This window comes from Lepidochelys olivacea (genome assembly GCF_965140295.1).
Source record: "Lepidochelys olivacea isolate rLepOli2 genome assembly, chromosome: 13".
NCBI lineage: Eukaryota > Metazoa > Chordata > Testudines > Cheloniidae > Lepidochelys > Lepidochelys olivacea.
In genome coordinates, this window is record NC_140423.1 from 15,120,214 (window position 1) to 15,145,772 (window position 25,559).

The following is a 25,559-nucleotide window of genomic DNA, read 5'->3' on the forward strand; positions in this document are numbered from 1 at the left end:
CATTTTGGCTTGCAAATATTGACATATCAGTATTCTATCCATGGCTGAACTGACATGAGCATATAAATACAAAGTGAAGCAAGCTGGCAAGTACTTTTTGTTACAGCTACTCAAATTAAAGACAGGTACTTTGGTGTGTCTTCTACCAGAAACAAACTGTGAAAATTCATTTCCCAGTGCTAACTGAGTGGTTTGGGGTTTTTTTTTTGTTTTTGTTTTCTTTTTGTTTTTGTAATTCACCGTGATCACACTATATATGCAGATAGAAGGTAAAAATAAGCTTTTCAACTCTTCCTTGTTTATACAATTTTAGCAGCAGTTTATAGAAGTGGGTGCTAATTAAATGCTGTATTTTAATGGAATTCCTATGAATTTGTAGAGTACATGCCGGAGAGACATTCCAAATAATTTACTTTTAAAACAAGTGGGATCAAAATAATTCAAATATTATGTTTTGATTCCCACTACCTTTATCACCAAACCTATTATGCTTAAATGCCTCACATGCAGAAAAGAGTGGGGGAAAGAGGATCAAAGGAATTTTTTGCTCACTTAATATTTCAAGCGTGGCTATTTAAATAAAGGTTTCCCCCCTATTTTGATCAACCTGAGACACCTAGTTATAGGCCAGATTTTTAAAGTGTTCAGCCATGAATTTGCACACAAAAATCAAGTAATTGTGCATTTGAATGGCTAATTACGCACATCTGCACACACAAGTACCAATGTAATTTGCATATGCAATCGCAGGAGTCGTAAGTGCATGTTAAGCACATATATTTTGCCCACACAATTGCACTTTTTTGAAAATCTTGCCCTGAAATATTTCAGAAAGAGATTTTTGTGTTTTTTCACAAGATTTTGTGGAAATTTTTGAGGTTTGTTTGCTACTTAAACCACAGTATGAAATCTCAAACCCCATCATTTTGATTTATGGCATTTTCCTGAGAACTAAGTGGAGAGCTCTCCAGTATGAAGTGTTAAATTGTAATTTACAGGGCTACAAGCTGCTGTTCAGGATAATGAAAGCTAAGGGCTACACTCTGTGCTGTGACTCCCAAAAGAGAGAATCCAGGGGAAAGGGTGTGACCTTTTTACCACCTGGATCCCAGGGTGGACCCTGGAACTACTGTAACTTCTGCCAGCCTCCCCAAGGCTGCCTTTGGGATGCACTGCAGCCCAGAATTTCTGTAAGTCTGAGGAATAACAACCTCCTATCTCTGCATCTGACAAAGTGGGTATTCACCCACGAAAGCTTATGCTCCAATACATCTGTTAGTCTATGAGGTGCCACAGAACTCTTTGCCGCTTTTACAGATCCAGACTAACACGGCTACCCCTCTCATACTTAATCTCCTATCTCTGACACACTGCCTACACTGCTCCTGCACTCAGAGAATTCCTTGCCAATCCCTTGTGGATCATTTATAGCCCTTATATGCTGTCAGAGACACATCTACAGACCAGAGTGGAGGGCAGAATCACCACTCCTCCAGAGTCTTGAAGATATTGAAAACAGGTCAAGGACCATGGGCCTAATCCTACAAAATGCTCAGCCCATTTGGCAGAGTGCTGAGTTCCCTCAACGCCAATCAAAAGTCAAAGGGACTTAAGGATGTTCAGTCCTTTGGAGTAGTTGTTCGGTAGTTTGAACAAGTCCTGTGTCCGTACTCAAGGGCATCAGTCAGAGGCACCACTCTTTGCCCTTGATATTAGGGACAGGTGCATTGGTTTGGATGAAATAAGAAGTGGCCCACGTTTTCATGGGGACTGATCCTTTCTGGAGGTTCAGAAATCTGTGTTAACTTCATTCTTGCACTTCTCTGCGCTTCTGAGTCATAGATCAGGTTGGAAGTTGAAATGACAAAATATTTTGAAAGTATCTGTTTTTGTGTCTGGAAATGTAGAAAGGCAGAGCAATTCTATGCCTTCTAGATACATCAAAAATTCAATGTATACCTTATTTGTTTGAGTGAATTATTCAACCTAATTCAAATATAATGTGCCTAATTCGCCTTGTGCTTGCAACAGTTTTACATTGACTCCATATGTTATCTCCTAACAAATAAGAAGAGAACCAGACCCCCAGGTACAAATACAGACCATAGTAGTTTGGTATTCCTGCTTCACAAGAGCATAGAAAAAAATTCCCCATTCCAGAACATTGGAAAAAACATCTCATAATAGAGACCTCCATCCAGCCTAAGTAGGTTTTGAAAATACAAAGAGGGGATAGGGACACTTCAAGGAAAGTTAATAAAAATGGCAAAACAACATTGTCAGAGTTATTAAGAAATTGCATACTCCATGAAAAAGTGATTGCAAATGCAGAGACAATAAAATCTGAAAGTTGTTAAACTCTAGATTGATTACACATATGATTTTCCATTTATTATATTTCATTATTTTAAAATGGATACTGAGTCATAAACATGGCTGCCAATAAGTCCACCTGGGTCCTATGAAAAAGATAATAAATACTCCTCCCTGACTTTTTTCTGTCATATTACAGATATTGCAGAGATTGCTTTGGGGCTTTCAACCAGGGCCGTAGAAACCTCATCCCCTGTGCTTTTCTCTACTCCATAAGTCGTGGTTATAAAACATTTTCATCTGTGTTCCGTATCAGAAAGCATCTGCATTATATTATATTTCATCTTTGAGCCAAGAAAGGACTATATTTTTGGAATTTCTGAATACGGTCAAATTTTCATTGCTAGAAAAGTAGGGAGCGGGGGGAATCCCACCATACTGTCTTGCAATGACCTTACATAGAAAAAAGACCTGTAAGAAACTTTACAAGGATAAAGGATATTGACTGACAGGGCCCAGTTTATCGCTGGTGTAAGCCCCTTTAACTTACATGGGGGATGAATTAAGTTTACTTATTGTCAATAGCATTTTTCAGTTGAAAAGAAAGAAAGAGAGGGAGAAATTGGTTATTAATAGTAAGCGACATTTCAGTATTCTGTAACAGCAATAAATTAGCAGAGCTTAAATATGTTCTGCAAAGTAGATAACAACAATAAAATAATCATGAATATTTCACGTATAAAAACTAGATTCACAAAAAAGCAAATCCCTTGGAGCATTTTTTTTATCATTATTTCTAGAGTAATTAATTTTCAAGTAATATAATGTCAGCGTGGACTACACTAAGCATATCTATTTTGCTAAAAAGATAGAGGCCTGATCTTGTGGTCAGTACATAGCACTGAGAGCCAAGAATATCTGGGATCTAATGCCAGAGTTGACATTCGTTCCCTGTGTAACTTCGGGAAACTTAGCCTCTCTACCTCCTCTTCACAACATATAAAATGGAGAAAATAATATTTAACTCCACAGGACTCTTATGAGGGCAGATAAGCCAATATATGTACAGCAATTTGAAGATGGAAAAGGCTACGTCAATGCAAATTGTTAATTCCTTTTTTTAGGAAACCTACATAGTTAACACTTTAGCAATCATTTCTTGCCTTTTTGCCCTGTTTTAAATTATTATCTTGAAAACACACAATAGCAACTTTTTGCTGAACTTTAGCCAATCAGGATCATCCCTCCGAAATAATGTAAATACAATTAGTTGATTTAAAGCATATTTCATGTTATGCTTATCTGCTAAGTGTTTCAGTTATGGCATTCATACAGCATGAGTCACTCATACATATTCCTCAAGGAAGAGCCAAAAGATGGAAGGAAAATGCAGCCTGAGGAAAAAGTCTATAAAGATTTTTCGCTTTTCTAATCCCTTCTCTCTAATGTTTCTTTGTAAATTTGTCAGATGGGAATGAAATTGCCTCATAACTCTCCAGACGTGAAGAGCATCACTGCACAAAATTACGTACTTGTCAAAGCAAGGGGGAATTTATGTTGGTGTTCCTGAGATGTGATTTTATTCAGTCTATTTCCTTTGTGCACATCATAGCAACTAGAGAGACAAAAACAACTAGTTTATGTATGTTCTTTTTTCCTTTGGTTTCTTTTCTTTTTTTTTTCTTCACTCTGGTGAATTTTTTTTTCTATTTTCCCTGTTTGTTTCTTCCCCCCACCCCACCTTTTATCTACTGCTTATTGCTAGTGACAGTAAACTTCCACCCAACAGTACAGTGATGATAGCAGCTATGATTCTACCAGCACTAGGCAGTTCAAACAAGTACTAAGATAATTTCCCTATGGAGCATACAGGAAGGTGTGGGTTCTTTTCCGGAGCCATGACAAAACCTGCTCAGGACAAATTTTGGTTCAAAAACCTTTAACATGTCTTCCAGACAGCAGAAACTTTATTTCAATTAGTTCTTTCCCCTGGGTTTTTGTATTTTAATTTGAACTCCGTGCATTTCCCATCTGAAGGCTCTGCCTTTGTATCTAGCTACTATGGCTAAATTTGCCATAAGCCTTTTCCCAGTATGTTTAGGTCCAGCTCCTTGGCACTATTTAAAATTGTGTGGATCTTGGATTTTGTATGGGTTTTTTTTGTTCCTTTCTCTTTAGGGCTGGAATCTGCATAGGAGATGAAGGGATTTGGGCACCTAAATCCCATTGAATTTCAATGATACTTGGGTGCCTAGTCCCCTTAAGCATCTTTAAGAATTCCAGCCTTAAATATTATGTATACTTGTATTTGTCTGTGTCCACATTGTTAGTTTCTTTTTGAAAAATATACAAAATAGGTAGGTAAAGGCTCAGTCCTTTATCAGAGCAAATTAATGTACCTAATTGATCTCTGGTTCTTTACAACACGGATAACTATAGTATCCAGATTGAACCAGAAAAGGATTGTCCATAATGGACTTCATAGTGAACTCTGCTCTTCACCTCTCCCAGATGCTGAGTTCTTCTCGGCTTGTTTTGTTTGTTTTTTCTTGACTTCTGTCATAATAGCTGGGTTTCCCAACGTGTTTTGAAAATAGCTAGTCTCTGGGTTAGTCTTGCCTTATTCATGCAGGTACTCCTAATGAATCCCTACTTATATGAGCTAGCTATATATGGGGAGCTAGTCACAGCTTGAGTTGGGCTCAAGTTACAAAGTTCATACATGGGTGCAGATCTGGACTTGTAGGCAACGGAGGTCATTTCCATGGTGTGGTCTCAAGACCATCTATGTTGCTAGCATCACACATGGTAGACTAACCAAATGAACATGCAAAACTAAAAGTACAGTTGTGTGAAGTAGTTTACAATATGAATAGAATGACTCTAAAGCAGGGGTGGGCAAACTTTTTGGGCCTAGGGCCACATCTAGGTGGGGAAATTGTATGCAGGGCCGGGGCAGGGGTTTGGGGTGCAGGAGGGAGTGCAGGGTGTGGGAGGGGGTGTGGTGTGCAGGAATAGGCTCAGGGCAAGGGATTGGGACAGAGGAGGGGTGCGGCGCTGGGGCGGCAGCGGTGCACACCGGGGCCAGGGCAGGCTCCCTGCCTGCCTGCCCTGGCCCCATGCCGCTCTGCTCCGGGAAGCGGCCAGAACCACGTCCCTGCGCGGCCCCTGGGGGAAGGGGGACACAGGGCTCTGCGCACTACCCTTGTTACGCCTCCAGGTACCTCCCCCAAAGCTCCCATTGGCCGCGATTCCCCGTTCCTGGCCAATGGGAGCTGCGGGGGGCGGTGCCTGGAGGCAAGGACAATGTACAGAGACCTCTGCCCCTCTCCTCCCCCCCCCGCAGTGTGGTGCTGGCCTTTCTGAGAGCGGTGCAGGGCCTGCAGCACCACAGGGTGCAATCCTGCAGGCCGGATCCGAAGCCCTAAAGGTCCAGATCCGGCCCCCAGGCCGTAGTTTGCCCCCCCTGCTCTAAAGAAATAAATGCATTAGGGGAATCTAGCAAAATACTAGTTGGATGCATGCCCAGAGCAAACAACTTTTCTTCAGAAGGAAATGAATTATTGTTTTTTTTATCAATATCATGAATATGATTATGGGGCGGAGCCAAATTTATGTTAGGGCTGCTATGTTGTGACAATTTTACAAAGCGATATTAGAATAGATAATTTACTTAGCTTGTAAACTACCTAGAGAAGGGATTGCCTTTTTGTTCTGTGTTTGTACAGCACCTAGCACAATGGGGTTCTTGTTCATGAGTGGGACTCCTGGATGCTACCCCAGTACAAATAATAATAATAAAACTACTTAGATGGCAAATCTAAATCCTGCTTTCTCCTTACTCCAAAGATAAGTGATTTTTGAAATAAATGAAATACTCTTGTGAGCAAAATTTGGCTCCCCATCACCCATTCCTGCATAAAAAACACAGAGACTCAGGCTAAGTGTGTGATCCTGTGTGTGATCCTCTTCGTATAAACATACAGCCAGGTTACTTGATTGACCACCTTCTATGTAACAATATAGGCAAAACTGGCCTTATCCTATGTGTGTTCCTAAAATAAAATGTATGTATATTCTCTGCAGTTGCAACCCTAAAAAAAATGGAAATAAATGCTGCATTATAGTCACATCTTTAGGAATACACAAGGTAGCAGGACCTAAGTCATGGTTCCAAACAACCAACAGTAGAGTGTATAACTGTACAGAGATGTTATATATTCCTTCTTTAAACAAAAGATAAGAGGGGAAGAGTTCTCTCCATTGAGTGCCTAAATATAGAATCAGAGAGATTAAGGCCAGAGAAGACCGGGAGATCATCTAGTCTGACTTCCTGTAAATCACAGGCCACCAACACCACCCAGCACCTGCACACTAAACCCAACAACTGAAGTTAGACCAAAGTATTACAGCCCACAGGCGCCTACACTGTTATGTGCCACAGGCAGAGAATAGGAGGACCAAGGTGCACGAGTGTCTGTGAACCCCGCAATGACAGGGAAATGATTAAGTGAGATATACCCAGTTAAGCCTGGCAAGTGACCCATACCAACATGCTAAAAAGAAAGGAGGAAAAAACCCAAGGTACTGCCAATCTGACCTGGGGGAAAATTTCCTCCTGACTCCACATATGGTGATCAATTAAACCCTGAGCAGCCAGCCAAACACCTGAAGAAAGAATGCTCTGTGTCACCTCAAAGCCCTGGCCCTCCCCATCCAATACCCCCTCTCCAGCCATGGCCATCTCTGATGCTCCAGAGAAAGGAGATTTTTTTAAAAAAACACACAGAATACATTGTAAGGGGAGAGGAATCCCTTCCTGACCCCTGCAGGTACCTGGTTGAAACCCTGAAGCATGAGCTTTTAGGAACATAAGACATAGACTAGAAGTGAGCCTCCGAGCTGTTGAGCCTTGCCCCCTACCATCACAAGTAGCCCTGTTGTATAAGTGCACTCATTTATTTGTCCAGTCCTCTCTCAGAACCAAATAAGTTGTTTGTCCCTACAACACCTACTGGGAGGCTGTTCCAGAACCTCACCTCTCCAATGGTTAGAAACCTTCTAATTTCCAGCCTGAATTTGTTCACAGCCAGCGTATATCCAGTTTTTCTTGTGCCAACATTGTCCTTTACCTTAAATAGCTTTTTCACCCTCCCTGATATTTACCCATTAATGAATTTCTAGAGAGGAATCATATCTCCTCTCCTTTTTGTTAGTGTAAATAAGCCTCCTCTCATAACATATGGCCACCATTCCACAGAGCATCCTACTAGCTTTTCTGTGCACCTGTTCCAGTTTAAATTCATCTTTCTTGAACATGGGTGACCAGAATTGCACACAGTATTCCAAATGAGGTCTTACCTGTGCCTTGTACAATGACAATAATACTTCTCTTTGGAAATATATATTTATTTTGCCTGTATTATGGTTTGATCCTACAAGCAATGTATGTGCAACTACCATTGAATTCAATGAGCCATTAATATTTGTCTGTTAATGTTAGATATTGATCAATGTTTTGTCTAGAAGAGAATATAGCCCAATGGTTCTCAAACTGTGGGTTGGGACCCCAAAGTGGGTTGTGACCCCACTTTCATGGGGTTGCCAGGGCTGACGTTAGATTTGCTGGGGCTCGGGCCCAAGCCCTTCACCCGGGGTAGGAGGGCTCGAGCTTCAGGTTCAGCCCCAGGGAAGTGAGGCTCGGGCTTTGGGCAGGCTCAGGCTTTGATCTCCCCTCCTGGGGTCATGGAGTAATTTTTGTTGTTAGATGGGGGTCGTGGTGCAGTGAAGTTTGAGTACCCCTGGAGAACAATGAGCTAGCAGTCAGGACTACTGGGTTCTGTTTCCTGCACTGCCACAGCCCTGTTCTCTGACATTTCAGAGAAGCAGTTTATCCATCTATATATTGGGTATAATAACATTTACCTCCATACAGGTGGAATTGCATGGCTAGTTTTAATAATGCTGATAAAGTGTCTTGAGAGCCATCTAAGAAAGATGGTATGTAAAGGCCAAGCCACATATTGTACTAAAGTAAATTAACAAGCTTCATGGCAGAATTTTCTACTATTACTCCTTTTTTTACCCTTTTATATTTTCTCTGCTGTTTTGATCAGAACATACATTGTTTATAACCCCTAGTTTACTGGCCCCAAATATCATTACAGCGTCTGCACTATGATATATGTTTGGTTGTTACCCTTTTAATGGATAAAAAAAGATTTAAGTACTTCATTCTGTTGCATTTTGACAGCTGTTAGCCATCATTTTTCCATTCACCTGCATTTAGCAATCCCATAAAGGGAGGCAATCTTAGAACTAACAAGAGCTGGGCACTGCAAGGTGATAATTCTGTATCACTTTGGCCTATAAATACCTGACAGGCTTTGCGCTGAGTCAGCAGTCTGTAACAAAGTGGCAGCCATGCCCTTTTATCTGTGTGAGTGTTTCACAGCAATTGGACTATCAGCCCCTGCAGTGAAAATCTATAGTATCGATCAGGCCATTTCTCCACTGTAATTCTTTTGTAGGAAATCCCTGATGACAAATTTTATCTGCACCACTTTTTGATCGCTGGTTTGATGTAAGCGATCTCCAAGGGCAGAGTTAAGCTCTTGGCCGTTCCACATTATCAAGCACTAGCTTTATTTACTGAAACTACACTTGTGGTCACCAAAGAAAATAAAAAGAGAGAAGGAGGGGGCTGAAAATTAGGAACGAAATAATATTTCAAAGAAGCAGGAGTGGGGGGAAAACAGATGCATTAGCTACTTGACTCTGTGCAGGTGCCACGTTTATAAACACACAAATAGTAGAAATATATTTTGGTAAGAATGCCTACATAATGCAGCATGGTATATTGAAATTGAAGTGTTTGTGGACTTGATCCTGTAAGCCCTTGTTTTTGTGATTGGTCCTGCTGGTTTTAATAGGACAACACTGTTGAAAAAAGACAGGTCACATGAGTAAAGGGTGAAGAATTAGATTTGACTCCATTTTCAGATTTATAAATCTTCCTTTTAAGCTGTTTCCCTAACACACATGTAAGGGTGCCTGACACAGTGAAGTTTGCTGTCCTATTAAGTCTTCCCCCTCCCCATGCCCCCCATTATCGCAAGAGGTTTGGAATCTGGGTCCAGTTCTGATACTAATTCAAAAGATCAGATGCTTATACAAAGCTTGCACACAATTAATTCCTGGTAGAATTCTGACAGTATATGGAAGTGGTAAACCAAGGATTCACTTTTAGGCCCTTTAGTCTCTGGTTTGAACATGAAAATCCTACAAAAACAGGCTTGCGAGATTCTAGCCCTTCTATTTCTGCTCAAACCCAGGAGCAGAGAGAAACTATAAAACACTGAAGAACAAAGGAAAGGTGTCAGAGTAGCAGCCGTGTTAGTCTGTATCCGCAAAAAGAAAAGGAGTACTTGTGGCACCTTAGAGACTAGCCCACGAAAGCTTATGCTCAAATAAATTTGTTAGTCTCTAAAGTGCCACAAGTCCTCCTTTTCTTTTTTAAAAGGAAAGGTGCAGTTCTAGAAGAGGACCCAGGTTTAGGGATGTCCTATTTTTAGCTATCTTGCTTGGTCTTTCCTAGTGTTGTACCAGTGACATTTCCCCACACAAGTCCTATTGAAGCTAATGGAATGTGTGTCCCGCAGTTAGCTCATATTGCCACAAATGCAGCACTACAGATTCCAAAATTTAGTCAGTCTTTGTTTGGCTTTAATGAAGAGGTATAGCAAGCTCAGTAGAGGCATGGTACTGCATTCCTTGGACCCTTCCCTCTTCCCCCAAATATTCCATTTGGCTTTTGAGTGCACAATGAATGTAGACTTGGGGACTATAGTTGCATCCCTACTAATAATATAGACTTATTTCTCACAGATGCGGATAAAAGCTTTATCTGTACACTAGCCATACTCGGTTAGTATTCTATACCCTTGCTTACATATTTCCTCTTTATCCAACTATTCCAACAAGAAATACTGAAAGGGTGTCCATGTTTCCCAAAAATTGTACCAGCCGATATTCAGATGTTTTTATTTATTCATAGCCCTGAATCTTCAACATATCCCAAACATGGTAAAGAACAAAACTACTTAGAGAGTGCTCTGCTTTCCCGCCCCTCCCCCCCCCCCCGATAGGTTAGGTATAAAAACAAAATAGGTTGCATAGCGGTGAATTCCTGATTATGAAAATGTCTTTCTGTTTCCATGGTTGTGCTTCTGCATGGAATTATGTCACTCCAGTGAAATTCAATTTTATATCCACAGCTACATATTGGGTAGGTTAAGATTAAGAAACTGGAACTGGATGACCAGGGATAGATCACTCAATAAATTGCCCTGCTCGGTTCACTCTCTGTGAATAATCTGGCACAGACCACAGTCAGAAGACAGGATACTGGACTAGATGGACCATTGGTCTGAGCCCCTATGGCCATTCTTATGTTAAGGATGATCTCAGTTTGATAGAGATACTAATCCTAATTTACAAAGGGTTTTAAGTGCACAAGTGTGTGTGCAGAACAGGCATTTGCAAGCACAATATCACAACAATCAATTTGCACATGCAATTAGAGTTTTCGATTATGGTCCTTGCAGGCATAAATCAGGCATGCATTTATGTGAACATTTTTCACTTCTAGTTCCTTACCTAATTCATTGAAAATTTGGCTTGTTATTACTGGAGCACTGAAAGGCATAATAGTTTGAGATGAGTAGTAAAATTATCCATTTTTGACTCGCTTTTCTTACAATATTTGATTCATTCTGGATGCTATCCCAAAGAGGTTGCTTTTCTCATCCCTTACTTCAGCAAACTGACTTAAGTTAAGGGAATCAACAGTCATTAGGTTGGAGAACTTTGGGGAAACCTTCTTAATTATACATATAGTTGAATTAATTCAAAATTTACCATGTGGGTTCTTACTATGTAGACTTATAAGCATGGAGACAAATAATTGAAGTTTTGTTGGGCATTCACAACACATTTAGAAGGCAATAAGAAATATTCATAGTTTGTTTATTTAGATGTTTAGTGACCAAGTATCTTATGTTCAAGGTGCCTCCCATAAAATAATGGACAGTATTCAGTACAAACAGTTGAGACCTTAAAGTAATTATACAGTTACCATTACAGTATTACCACATCCCCAGAAAATAATCCTTACTGCATATCACCTTTTTTTAAAAAAAAATCCAATTATTTAATTGGATTTATTTACTTAATTGCTCACGCCCTTTCCAAACGCCTGGGGGAAAACGCATGTCCTTGGAAGGTTAGCAAATGCCCTGCCACAGCTAAATCACATTGATAAAGAGGCAGCTCCAGCTCAGATGCCCCTGAGGATCATTACAGTACCATGGGAATGCAGAGGCGGTCTTTTGGTAACCAGGTACTAAACCACCCAGGAACTTGCTGGCAGCCAGTGCAGATCCAAGTAGTTGTAGGGTTTGTACTCTTTTGTGATTCAGTCAGCCCTCAGGGTTTCTTTTGTTTGTTTTAAGTCTTTCCAATAAATTCAGCACTGGTGAAATGTACCAGCTTGACAGCTTAGGCAGTTGATTTTGTGTGTGATACACACACCTGTTCACTAGGAACTGTATTCGGACCACCAATGCATTTTACTTGAGCTACTGAACAGCCATCAAGTGGTAATGACTTTCAGTTGCTACTAACTTGGGCTGGAGTTGAACCAGTGACCTTGAAACAGTCTCTAGTCCATTAACAATCCCCTAATGTTTGAGTGTTCTGAATACTGCATAGGGGCTTTTCCTCTTTTCTCTTTATTTCAGTTTTTAAAAGCACTTAGCATTGGTGGGTGGGTGGAATTGAAATACTCAATTTGAACCGTTTCAGAGTAACAGCCGTGTTAGTCTTTTTTCACAAAAAGAAAAGGAGTACTTGTGGCACCTGAGAGACTAACCAATTTATTTGAGCATGAGCTTTCGTGAGCTACAGCTCACTTCATCGGATGCATACCGTGGAAACTGCAGCAGACTTTATATACACACAGAGATCATGAAACAATACCTCCTCCCACCCCACTGTCCTGCTGGTAATAGCTTATCTAAAGTGATCATCAACTTGGGCCGTTTCCAGCACAAATCCAGGTTTTCTCACCCTCCACCCCCACACACACAAACTCACTCTCCTGCTGGTAATAGCCCATCCAAAGTGACAACTCTCTACACAATGTGCATGATAATCAAGGTGGGCCATTTCCTGCACAAATCTAGGTTATCTCATCCCCTCACCCCCCTCCAAAAAACACACACACACAAACTCACTCTCCTGCTGGTAATAGCTCATCCAAAGTGACCACTCTCCCTACAATGTGCATGATAATCAAGGTGGGCCATTTCCAGCACAAATCCAGGTTTTCTCACCCCCCCACCCCCATACACGCACAAACTCACTCTCCTGCTGGTAATAGCTCATCCAAAGTGACCACTCTCCCTACAATGTGCATGGTAATCAAGGTGGGCCATGTCCAGCACAAATCCAGGCTTTCTCCCCCCCCCCCTTTTTTTCCTGGACACACACACACACAAACTCACTCTCCTGCTGGCAATAGCTCATCCAAACTGACCACTCTCCAAGTTTAAATCCAAGTTTAACCAGAACATCTGGGGGGGGGGTAGGAAAAAACAAGGGGAAATAGGCTACCTTGCATAATGACTTAGCCACTCCCAGTCTCTATTTAAGCCTAAATTAATAGTATCCAATTTGCAAATGAATTCCAATTCAGCAGTTTCTCGCTGGAGTCTGGATTTGAAGTTAAACTTAGTTACGCATGACTGAAGGCTACTGACACTCTCACCACATAACTGCAGCTTGTCACTCACATGGAAGAAAGGTCTAAGTTCTCCTTGAAGGTTTTGAGAATGTGTGAGTCCATTGCAAACAGGTTTCTGAGATATTTCCAAATATCATTCCCCCTCCTCTTGCTGGATTTGTGTGTATGTGTATTGGGGCCGGGGGGGGAATGACTTTTCTGACCATAAATAGTCTTGAAATAGGCTTTTAAAATGTGGCATCATGGTAGATCCTATTTGGCCAATTCTGGGTAAACAATCTTATCAAAGGTGATCAGCTTTCAGTCATGTCACGTTAGCGTGTAGGTTATATACACTAAGGTTAATATGCTAAGTGGAAGGGTGCTTATCTATAGCAAGGACAAAGTGTAATGTTCCAAATGCAGCATTAAAATCAAAAATACAAATGAATTAGGAAGGTTCTCCCACAAATACATATGATGGCATTCGTTATAATCCTACATTGTGAACCAGACCTGGTGTTCCAGATATGGAAGATCTGATATTGACTTACCTGACCCAACCAGCTGCCTGAGATTCCACCCCTGCCCCCGGATATTTGCCTTACTACACAATCCAAGGAAAGGGTCATGTTTTTGCAACACTCCTAACAATGCTATCACTAAAATTCATGTTATAGCCTCAATCCACATCAATAAATCAGAATTGGCTAAAAGTTTGGTAGCCTACCCAGAAATACCACTTACTCAGATTATGCTTCAAAAAATAACATATTTCAAGCATGGTGACAGCAAAACCCAAGGATTTTATAGAAAGATCAGGTACCCAGAAACCCTTTTCCTAGAAAAAAGAACAGGAATACTTGTGGCACCTTAGAGACTAACAAATTTATTTGAGCATAAGCTTTCGTGAGCTACAGCTCACTTCATCAGATGCACGCAGTGGAAAATACAATGGGGAGATTTATATACACAGAGAACATGAAACAATGGGTGTTACCATAACACTGTCACAAGAGTGATCAGGCAAGGTGAGCTATTACCAGCAGGAAAGCGGGGGGTGGGGTGGCGGGGGAGGACCTTTTGTAGTGATAATCAAGGTGGGTCATTTCCAGCAGTTGTCAAGAACGTCTGAGGAAGGGAGGCGGGGGGAATAAACATGGGGAAATAGTTTTACTTTGTGTAATGACACATCCACTCCCAGTCTTTATTCAAGCCTAAGTTAATTGAATCCAGTTTGCAAATTAATTCCAATTCAGCAGCCTCTCGTTGGAGTCAAACACATAGCTGGAATCAGTCTGGTTCTACCTGTGTGTTAGAATTGGTAAAATAGGTATTAGAGTTCCAAAAATGTGCTCAGTGTTTAGGCTGTATTGAATGCTTGTAAGTTGCTACCTGCATTAATGTCACGTATAACATCTGTATCCCATATTGTAAGGTAATGTTTGAGCATTTGCATTGTAAGTCTCTGAAAGTGTGCAAACCATCAGACAGGAGGAAGCATTAACGAGTGTGAAATACTAGACTATGTGTATGCTACCACTTTTGTCGATATAACTTATGTCGCTCAGGCGTATAAATAAGCCACCCCCTGAGCGACATAAGTGGTGCCATCCTAAGCACCAATGCGGACAGTGCTATGTTGGCCAGAGAGCATCTCCTGATGCAGCTGCGCCACTGTAAGCTCTTTAGTGTAGCTAGGGTGACCAGACAGCAAGTGTGAAAAATCAGGACGGGGGTGGGGATGATAGGAGCCTATATAAGAAAAAGCCCCAAAAATTGGGACTGTCCCTATAAAATCGGGACATCTGGTCACTCTAAGTGTAACCGTAGCCAAAGTCTCCAACAGGTCTTATGTCCTGCCTGACAAAGAAGGCCCATTGACACCAGATGAACTATTGTGCAACAGCAGCGGACAAAAGACTTTGTTGATTGCTTCTCCCTCCCCCTATGAAGAGGAGATGTGCAAGTGAATTCCTCCCATCAGCTGAGTTTGCAGAAGGGGGGAAGGAGTAAAAAGTCCTAACAAGGAGGAACTGCTTGGACCCTGAGGGGCAAGGATTACTAAGCATAAGCAAAAGATCCCCAGTGCTTAGCTTGGGTTAGCCCTTAAGGACACAGAGTTATTGGCTTATCATAGAACCTTCTATTAGATTTTGAAATTTAAGATTGGAACTCATTTGTGTGTATATATGTTTACCTGCTTTAACCTTGTAAATAACTCTCATTTCCTTTTCCTATATAATACATCTTTAGTTTTGCTACAAGCATTGTCATTGGTGTGAGATCTAAGGTGCAATTGACCTGGGGAAAGTGACCAGTCCTTTAGAACTGGGAGTAACCTGAATATTGCTGTGATTTTTGGTGTAAAGGACCATCTATAACAAAGGCAGCTTATCTGGGTGGCAAGATAGATCGGAGTACCCAAGAGAACTGTCTGTGACTCCATGTTAAGGCTGTTACAGTGCCTTAGGAGTTCACACTTGATAACTGATTGGTGACACCTAACTATAAAACTCACAAGCAATTTGGGGTTTCTGCCCTGTTTCCTAACAGTCTGCCTTGAGTATGCTACACTCTTAAGCCAATACAAGAGAGCTTGAGGGGGCCATTTCCAGAATTTAGGTAATTTTATGCATGTAATATCCTGGTGACCACCAGTTACGTATCATAACATCACACAAAAGTGAGCTAGACAGCTCAGAATAGTCATATGATGATAGTGAAGAGGATTAGAAACCAGGGAGGACAGAGGAGGCAGAGGACGCATGAGCCGGTTTACAGCTAGAATATTATGTGCTGCTCAGTAGAGACCAGGGCACAGCATTGTAAAGCAAATAAAATAATTATATGTACACAGTGGATTGAATCCTCAGTTGTGCCATGATCAGGCTTGATAGTAGCTGAAGTGGGAAAGGGAAAGATGGCTCTAAGCCACTTTTCTGCCCTCCCTATGATCCTAGAGGAAGGGAGTGGCTTAAAGCAGGAATTCTCAACTGCTCATTTATGGTTTAAGTATGAGCACCAGAATAAGTGTCCCCACAGGGGGTCCTATACTGAAATAACTATTCCAAAATCGTTGTAATATTCCAGATTAGCTCTTTTGGTAAATTTCCAGGTGTAGACAAGCCCTTATTAATTTTCTTCCTATAGTCCTCATTTGCTCCAGCACCAAAAATAATACAAATAATGGTGTGAGTGTGTGTGTGTGTGTGTGTGTGTGTAAAAGTGTAAGTAAAATGCCTGATATGCAATTTATTTTTTGGTCTAGCATGGAGCAAAGTTGCAGGTGTGGTAATTGCATCTACAAATGTATGTACATAACTGTGCATGAATTGACACGCTAAATCATCTGGAAATCTAGAAAAAATCATTTTCTTACTATTCCGTGTCTCATTTTGGAAGAACAAGATATCACTGATACAAAGGGTCAGTTCTTTAACAATGGAATTTTATACTATCACCAAAGAAAAAGTAATCATCCTAAATTTATGTGTGTGTCCCTTTTCTTTCCTATAGTGTCATATTCAGGTTCCCACTACTGCTGAAGAGAAAAATTCTCTCCTGGTACAAATGGGAAATACTACATTGAAATCATGGAGCTACATCTATTTAGACCAGCAGACAATTTGGCCTGTAAGTTTCAGCACAGTCCTTTCTTCAATGGGATAATTTAAAAACATATGGGTCTGCCAGTCAGAATGTAATAAAATGCAGAATATACTTGTAAAAAGAAATTTGATATTTACTGTTCAGCCATGTAATATCCTCCACTTATACAACTCCCTCAAGGATAACTTTATGTAGTGACGCTCTTATATTATCCAAAGTGCAGTCCTTTTACAGATGCTCCATTTTTCATCTTTCAAACTCTCTTGCTCCTTTTTGACATTCTCCTTCTCTTCTCTTCTCTATCTTTCTTTAGGAAGTGCCGGTCCAACAAAGTGTGGTACTGTGGTAGCAGACAACGGCAGCCCAAGACAATCTGCTGCCTTAGGCAAAACTTCAGTGTGCCACTCATCTTTTGCTCCCTAAAACAGAGGGTCTCAACCAGGGATGTGCGTTGGACTTTCAAGGGGGAGAGGGTGTGATGAACCTTCTGATGGTTCGGTGGTTATGGTAGGCGTAGGGAGGCCAAGCACCCGGTTGCAATATCGCTCACTCAGATTTGACCCTCTCTCATTACATGGGGATGACCAGGCCAAATTTGAGTGAATGGCTCTGCGACCTGGTGTGCAGAGTCACAGCACCACTTAGGTTTGGCCTGGCCACTTCGCCATCACAACAGTCAGGCGGCTGGGCCAAATTTGAGTGAGTGATGTTGCGCCCAGCACAGGGGGTCGCAGCACCACTAAGGTTTGGCCCTGTCACCCTAGGAAGAATCTGCCACCCTAAGCAACTGCTTAGTTTGCCTATAGCTAGAGTGGCCCCTGGTAGTAGAGATGAGTAGCCACTACAGACAGAACATCATAATGATTTCACAATACAATTGTGGGTAATGGTATAAGCTGAGTATATTTTAACTCCATGGAAGATCTAGGCTCTGGTTCTTATTTACACCAGAGTACATCTTGACTGTTCCATAAAAGTAAATGGACTTACCACTGTCAAACAGTATAAGAGAGATCAGAATCAAGCCCTGGGAATAATGAACAATGAGGTTACCCTTCAAGAGAGCTGATTTACACTAGCTGAGGATTTGGCCCTTTCTCTCACTAAACTTTGCGGCCATATTCCAGTCTCTAATAGAGTGGGTGTCAGGTACCTGGATCCAAAACTAGAATATGGTCCTGTGTATAAAATCCTCCTAGATTGCATCCTAATCTTTCACTATTACACTAGACAGACAGAGGGATGTTATACTGAACAGGAAGCATATAGTATTTGCACATCTGCTACACCGAGCATCTCAATCTGGTAAGTGGAGTGCTGAAAGGCTAGCACCCATACAGGGCATAGAATTAAGACCTGTGCTGTGTGTTTTGTGTGTGTAGTTGTGGAAGTGGTAAGCTATGTTCCTGTGGATGGAGGAGTGGAGAATATATACCGTACATTTCCTTGCTCTTTGGCTTTGAGTCGGGAATGTTACGTGTGGAGTGCAGCAACGTGTGACTATTATACTTATTCTCATAGAAAGGATGATCATGTTGAAAGCCCAGCCAAGGAGCCCCAGATTTCACTGTGATGGAAATTCAGCATGAAAAGCCAGTACAAGTCCCTCTGTACCAATTAAGCCCCCGTTGGGTCTGTGCATGAGGTCAGCAAGCTAACGAGCTGTAGAGGGCTGTCGTCTTCCCCACTTTGTACTGTGGAACTAGTCTCCATGTATCATCTATGTATGGGGGCAACATGGGAAAGGGCTAAGAGAGAGGCTATGGATCTACATGCACACAGATGCAGTTCCCTAGTATCCCATGCAGTAAATGTGGAAGGGCTGCAGCCATTGTTCTGGCATATAGAAAGTCCTGCATCCTTACCCTGGGTTAGTGCAGACAATTTTCTTCACCAAGCTCTGTTCACATTGAGTACAAATACAAATGCCTTACGCAGGTGGTGTGAATTTCACACTTTATTAGCCGTGCTTTTCTGTACGGTATTTTTGCAGTGTGCTGGACTGAAATGACTGCTTTCACCAAAGATGCTGCAGCCAGTACCATCCCCCTGTGAGCCAGAAAGGGAATGCTACGGCCGAATGCATCCCCTGATGGGATTTAGTCAATCACGTCTACAATATCTCCTGACCTCAGCTTTCATATAGGTCAAGAACCCAAGTCTGCTTCTGGTCCCAGGTCACTGCACAATGAGCTGCTGCCATGCTCTGGGTGATAATAAGCTCTTGGTTTTCAGCTGGGGGTTAGAGTGATGTAAAAAAAAAATACCCCCAAACAACCCAGACCTCTGTTTGGACTCTAATGCAAGGGAGAGATGCATGCCTGCTCTGGAGGAATTTAGACTATTAATTAGGCTGCACTCTTTTATATTTACCTTTGAAAGCAGTGCATCAAACAACACAGTGTATTGCACATCACTTTAACATTGTGCATGGCATGGCGCATAGGCTTCTGCAATGTGTAATGGAAGTTGACAGAAATTTAGAAAAAGTTGACTTTAGATTGAGAGGCAGTGATCAATTCTGACAGCATCTTGCTCAACTAGATATTATTTCTGAACTGCCTAGAACCAAATGCCAGTGAGCAGTGCATGTCTTTCCAAAGTTCAAGAGGGTAGATGCAAACACAGGCCATAAAAGACCTGCATGTCTTGAGCTTGTAGGGGTCATAATTCTTTCCAGCAAAGTTACCTTTCCTGTTTCTATGAATTACTCTTACATTCTTGTACGAGATATGGTTTGAGGTATTTATGGTGCATTCAATTCTGCTATCATTGATTTACTGGACTAAACCTGCTCCAGGATATGATGTAAAGCCCCTAATTCCAAAAAAAACCTCTTACATCTTGGTGAGAACAGCATTTTCTGCCCTGTTGCCCTCAAGCAGATGACCAATGGAGATAAACAGAGGGCACTCCACTCTCGGTTGCAATGTGCTTGGTGATGTGAAGGAATCAATCAGACAAAAGCAGATTATTAGAGTGTCTGAGAGAGATCAAACATTGTTGGCATCTTCACCCACACACGGTTGATTTACAGGCAAGCTGATAAAGTGCTGCAGCTCACTGTCAGAAGTACATGACAGCTCCTCTAGCTCTATGGATAAATTATTGCTGAAGCCCATGATAACATTTCTCCACCTAGCAACCAAACATAACAGGATGTGGCTTTTCGTACTAGAAGCCAAAATGATACAAAGAGAAACATAGGAACTCTTCAAGCAGGAAAGTAGTGCACTAAGAGAGAAATGGCTTAAGGGAATCACACACACATGCATGCACACATACTTTATGTATCTACATAGAGTGGGGTGTAAGTAACAGGAAAATTTTTAGAATTGCAAACTTGGAAATACATATGCAAAATAATCCTGCATAATTTGGTTACGCAAATACTGCAACAGCGTGCCCATTCATGGTAATCATGCAGTGGTATGTGCATACAAATTATGGCACACAGTTTCAGACTTCAGGGCCATTGTCTGAGTTTTTGAGTCTGTTTTTATGTCTCTCACACAGTAATTTTTAGAGCTGTACCTTTACCGTCACTCCTCTTTCAACTTCACAAATATGCACAAACACGCAGAAAAAACAAGCAGTTCAATTAGGTTTGTGCTGCTGACTGGAGAAGATAGCAGTGATATGGAGATAAGCCAGTGATCTTGCTGGATGTAGCAGCCTCACAGTGCTTTTAAAAACAATGATCTGGAAGACAACATTAAACAAAAATATAGTTCAAATCATTCAAAGGCCTAGATACTATTTTACTTGTATCTAATATCTTATGTTGTTAATTCTAATGCATATTATTTTATATTATTACATTGTAGATTTAGTCAATTGGATTTTGCTCTAAAATTAAACTGGGTTAATAGCATTATTGGTTATTAGAGCAGTAAGTGTTGAAATTTATGCCCTAAAAGGGGTAAATTAAACTCTGACTCAGGAGTTCAACTTTCTCAAAGATTAAAGGGACACTTGTCAACTTAAAATCTGCAGTTTCAAACACTGAGTTAAAAGTAGTTTAAGTCCTATCCTGACTCAAAATCACCTTGCCAGTTTTTGTTGTTTTAATATACATCTTTATATTGTTTTTTTAAAAAATAGTTTTTTCTTATCACTGTTGCTGTATGAAATATCCATACACACAGAAGAGTCGGAAAAAGAGCATGAAAATAAGTATATAAAGGATACTGTTTGTACACAATATGTTGCCTAGTGAAAAATATTAAAACACGGAATTTTTTCTCTCTCTGAACTCCTCCAGTTTATAGAAATCATAGATATTACTTGGAAAACCATAACTATCATTTTTTGATCTGATAGCGTTCCTTTAATAATTCCTTGCATTGTACTATTAATTTGTTCCAGTTCTCCTTATACAGACAGAACTCCCATTGGCTTTAGTCAGAGTTCTGTTTGCCTGGATCTAGTATTCTGGGCCCTGGTGAGCCCAAATTTCAAGAACTGCATTTGCACATCTAATTTGTACCTATACAATTATTGCTGGGATTGAGTGCAGTCATTGAGTGCAAGAGGACTCACAAATCTGCCTAATTAACCATTTACACATGCTGTTGGCTGCTTTGTGTGCACAACTACAATAACTACATTTGCAATTTTGAATATGTGGGCCTAACTAGAGAGTTTTCTCTATGATTAATATCACCGTTCTCTCTGGATTATTTGAAGTGCGTTCCTCTCTACTTTGGTTCTCTGCATTGGGATATCAGAGAAGGGGTTCTGTGGTTGCTAGACATATTTTAAAATATTAATATACTGTTTAGCCTAATCCTACACACACACACACATACACTGTAGGTCAATTTTCAGTGGACTGCATGGGGAGGATTTAGCTGTGTGACTCCTGTAAGTGGCTTAATCCTTGCTACATTGAAAAATTACCCATAAATATTTCACCATTATATTTTATTATTACAGTCAAATGTGTTGATGTACTTATTATTTAAGGGATAATAGGGCAGATGTCCCATTTTATGAGGCAATAATCTGGTTTGCTTTGGCTCCATAGTTTATCCCTACCAATGAGCTGCATTATTGCTAGGAAAATGGGGAGCTTGTCCGATTGTAGTAATAACATCCTATACTTCTATAACACCTTTCGTCTCAGAAGAATCTTAAAGCCCTTTACAAATCCTACCAAGAATGATATCAACAGCACCAGTTTTGGAATCAGGGCCAGAACCAGAGTTTAGACTGATTGTGCTTCCTGATTCTCCTTTCGTGTACACCGTTGTAACTCAACCAACTCGTGTAAGCATGTGGAGAACGAGGCCCAAGGTGCTGAAGGATGTCACTCACTCTGAGACCCCATACTGTAGCATATGAACATGATGCCCTTCTTCTCAGACATCTTGCAAACACAACTTCGTAAAAGTATGAAACAGATCTCTGGGTATGTCTACACTATGAAATTAGGTTGAATTTATAGAAGTCGGTTTTGTAGAAATCGTTTTTTATATATTCGAGTGTGTGTGTCCCCACTGAAAATGCTCTAAGTGCATTAAGTGCGTTAACTCGGAGGAGTGCTTCCACAGTATCGAGGCAAGCATCGACTTCCAGAGTGTTGCACTGTGGGTAGCTATCCCACAGTTCCTGCAGTCTCCGCTGCCCATTGGAATTCTGGGTTGAGATCCCAATGCCTGATGGGGCTAAAACATTGTCACGGGTGGTTCTGGGTACATATCGTCAGGCCCCCGTTCCCTCCCTCCCTCCATGAAAGCAAGGGCAGACAATCGTTTCGCGCCTTTTTTCTTGCGTTACCTGTGCAGACGCCATACCAGGGCAAGCCTGGAGCCCGCTCAGGTAACAGTCACCGTATGTCTCCTGGGTGCTGGCAGACGTGGTACTGCATTGCTACACAGCAGCAGCAACCCATTGCCTTGTGGCAGCAGACAGTACAATAGGACTGGTAGCCGGCATCGTCATGTCCGAGGTGCTCCTGGCCACGTCAGCAAGGAGCGCCTGGGCAGACATGGGTGCAGGGACTACATTAGAAGTGACTTGACCAGGTCATTCTCTTTAGTCCTTCAGTCAGTCCTATCGAACCATCTTATGGTGAGCAGGCAGGCGATACAGATTGCTAGCAGTCCTATTGTACCATCTTCTGCCGGGCAGGCAAGAGATGAGGATGGCTAGCAGTCCTATTGTACCATCTTCTGCCGAGCAGCCATGAGATGTGGATGGCTTGCAGTCCTTCTGCACCGTCTGCTGCCAGCCAAAGATGTAAAAGATAGATGGAGTGGATCGAAACAAGAAATAGACCAGCTTTGTTTTGTACTCATTTGCTTTCCCCCTCCTCCCCCGTCTAGGGGACTCCTTCCTCTAGGTCACACTGCAGTCACTCACAGAGAAGGTGCAGCGAGGTAAATCTAGCCATGTATCAATCAGAGGCCAGATTAACCTCCTTGTTCCAATAAGAACAATTACTTAGAAGCACCATTTCTTATTGGAACCCTCCGTGAAGTCCTGTCTGAAATACTCCTTGATGTAAAGCCACCCCCTTTGTTGATTTTAATTCCCTGTAAGCCAACCCTGTAAGCCATGTCGTCAGTCGCCCCTCCCTCCGTCAGAGCAACGGCAGATAATTGTTCCGCGCCTTTTTTCTGAGTGGAAGCCATACCAAGGCAAGCATGGAGGCCGCTCAGCTCACTTTGGCAATTAGGAGCACATTAAACACCACACGCATTATCCAGCAGTATATGCAGCACCAGAACCTGGCAGAGCGATATCGGGCAAGGAGGCGACGTCAGCGTGGTCATGTGAGTGATCAGGACATGGACACAGATTTCTCTGAAAGCATGGGCCCTGCCAATGAATGCATCATGGTGCTAATGGGGCAGGTTCATGCTGTGGAAAGCCGATTCTGGGCTCGGGAAACAAGCACAGACTGGTGGGGCTGCATAGTGTTGCAGGTCTGGGACGATTCCCAGTGGCTGCAAAACTTTCGCATGTGTAAGGGCACTTTCATGGAACTTTGTGACTTGCTTTCCCCTGCCCTAAAGCGCATGAATACCAAGATGAGAGCAGCCCTCACAGTTGAGAAGTGAGTGGCGATAGCCCTGTGGAAGCTTGCAACGCCAGACAGCTACCGATCAGTTGGGAATCAATTTGGAGTGGGCAAATCTACTGTGGGGGCTGCTGTGATGCAAGTAGCAAGTGTGGAGGTCATAGTCAATGGCTTTGCTGTAATGGGATTCCCTAACTGTGGTGGGGCCATAGACAGAACCCATATCCCTATCTTGGCACCGGAGCACCAAGCCGCTGAGTACATAAACCGCAAGGGGTACTTTTCAATAGTGCTGCAAGCTCTGGTGGATCACAAGGGACGTTTCACCAACATCAACGTGGGATGGCCGGGAAAGGTACATGACGCTCGCATCTTCAGGAACTCTGGTCTGTTTCAAAAGCTGCAGGAAGGGACTTTATTCCCAGACCAGAAAATAACTGTTGGGGATGTTGAAATGCCTATAGTTATCCTTGGGGACCCAGCCTACCCCTTAATGCCATGGCTCATGAAGCCGTACACAGGCAGCCTGGACAGTAGTCAGGAGCTGTTAAACTACAGGCTGAGCAAGTGCAGAATGGTGGTAGAATGTGCATTTGGACGTTTAAAGGAGCACTGGCGCAGTTTACTGACTCGCTTAGACCTCAGCGAAACCAATATTCCCACTGTTATTACTGCTTCCTGTGCGCTCCACAATATCTGTGAGAGTAAGGGGGAGACGTTTATGGCGGGGTGGGAGGTTGAGGCAAATCACCTGGCTGCTGGTTATGCGCAGCCAGACACCAGGGCGGTTAGAAGAGCACAGGAGGGCGCGGTACGCATCAGAGAAGCTTTGAAAACCAGTTTCATGACTGGCCAGGCTACGGTGTGAAAGTTCTGTTTGTTTCTCCTTGATGAAACCCCTCGCCCCTTGGTTCACTCTACTTCCCTGTAAGCTAACCACCCTCCTCTCCTCCCTTCGATCACCACTTGCAGAGGCAATAAAGTCATTGTTGCTTCACATTCATGCATTCTTTATTCATTCATCACACAAATAGGGGGATGACTACCAAGGTAGCCCAGGAGGGGTGGTGGAGGAGGGAAGGAAAATGCCACAAAGCACTTTAAAAGTTTACAACTTTAAAATTTATTGAATGCCAGCCTTCTGTTTTTTGGGCAATCCTCTGTGGTGGAGTGGCTGGTTGGCCAGAGGCCCCCCCACCGCGTTCTTGGGCATCTGGGTGTGGAGGCTTATGGAACTTCCCTATGGAACTTGGGGAGGAGGGTGATTGATTACACAGGGGCTGTAGTGGCAGTCTGTGCTCCAGCTGCCTTTGCTGCAGCTCAGCCATACACTGGAGCATACTGGTTTGATCCTCCAGCAGCCTCAGCATTGAATCCTGCCTCCTCTCATCACGCTGCCGCCACATTTGAGCTTCAGCCCTGTCTTCAGCCCACCACTTACTCTCTTCAGCCCGCCACCTCTCCTCCCGGTCATTTTGTGCTTTCCTGCACTCTGACATTATTTGCCTCCATGTATTCATCTGTGCTCTGTCAGTGTGGGAGGACAGCATGAGCTCAGAGAACATTTCATCACGAGTGCGTTTTCTTTTCTTTCTAATCTTCACTAGCCTCTGGGAAGGAGAAGATCCTGTGATCTTTGAAACACATGCAGCTGGTGGAGAAAAAAAAAGGGACAGCGGTATTTAAAAAGACACATTTTATAAAACAGTGGCTACACTCTTTCAGGGTAAACCTTGCTGTTAACATTACATACAGAGCACATGTGCTTTCGTTACAAGGTCGCATTTTGCCTCCCCCCAACACATGGCTACCCCCTCAACCCTC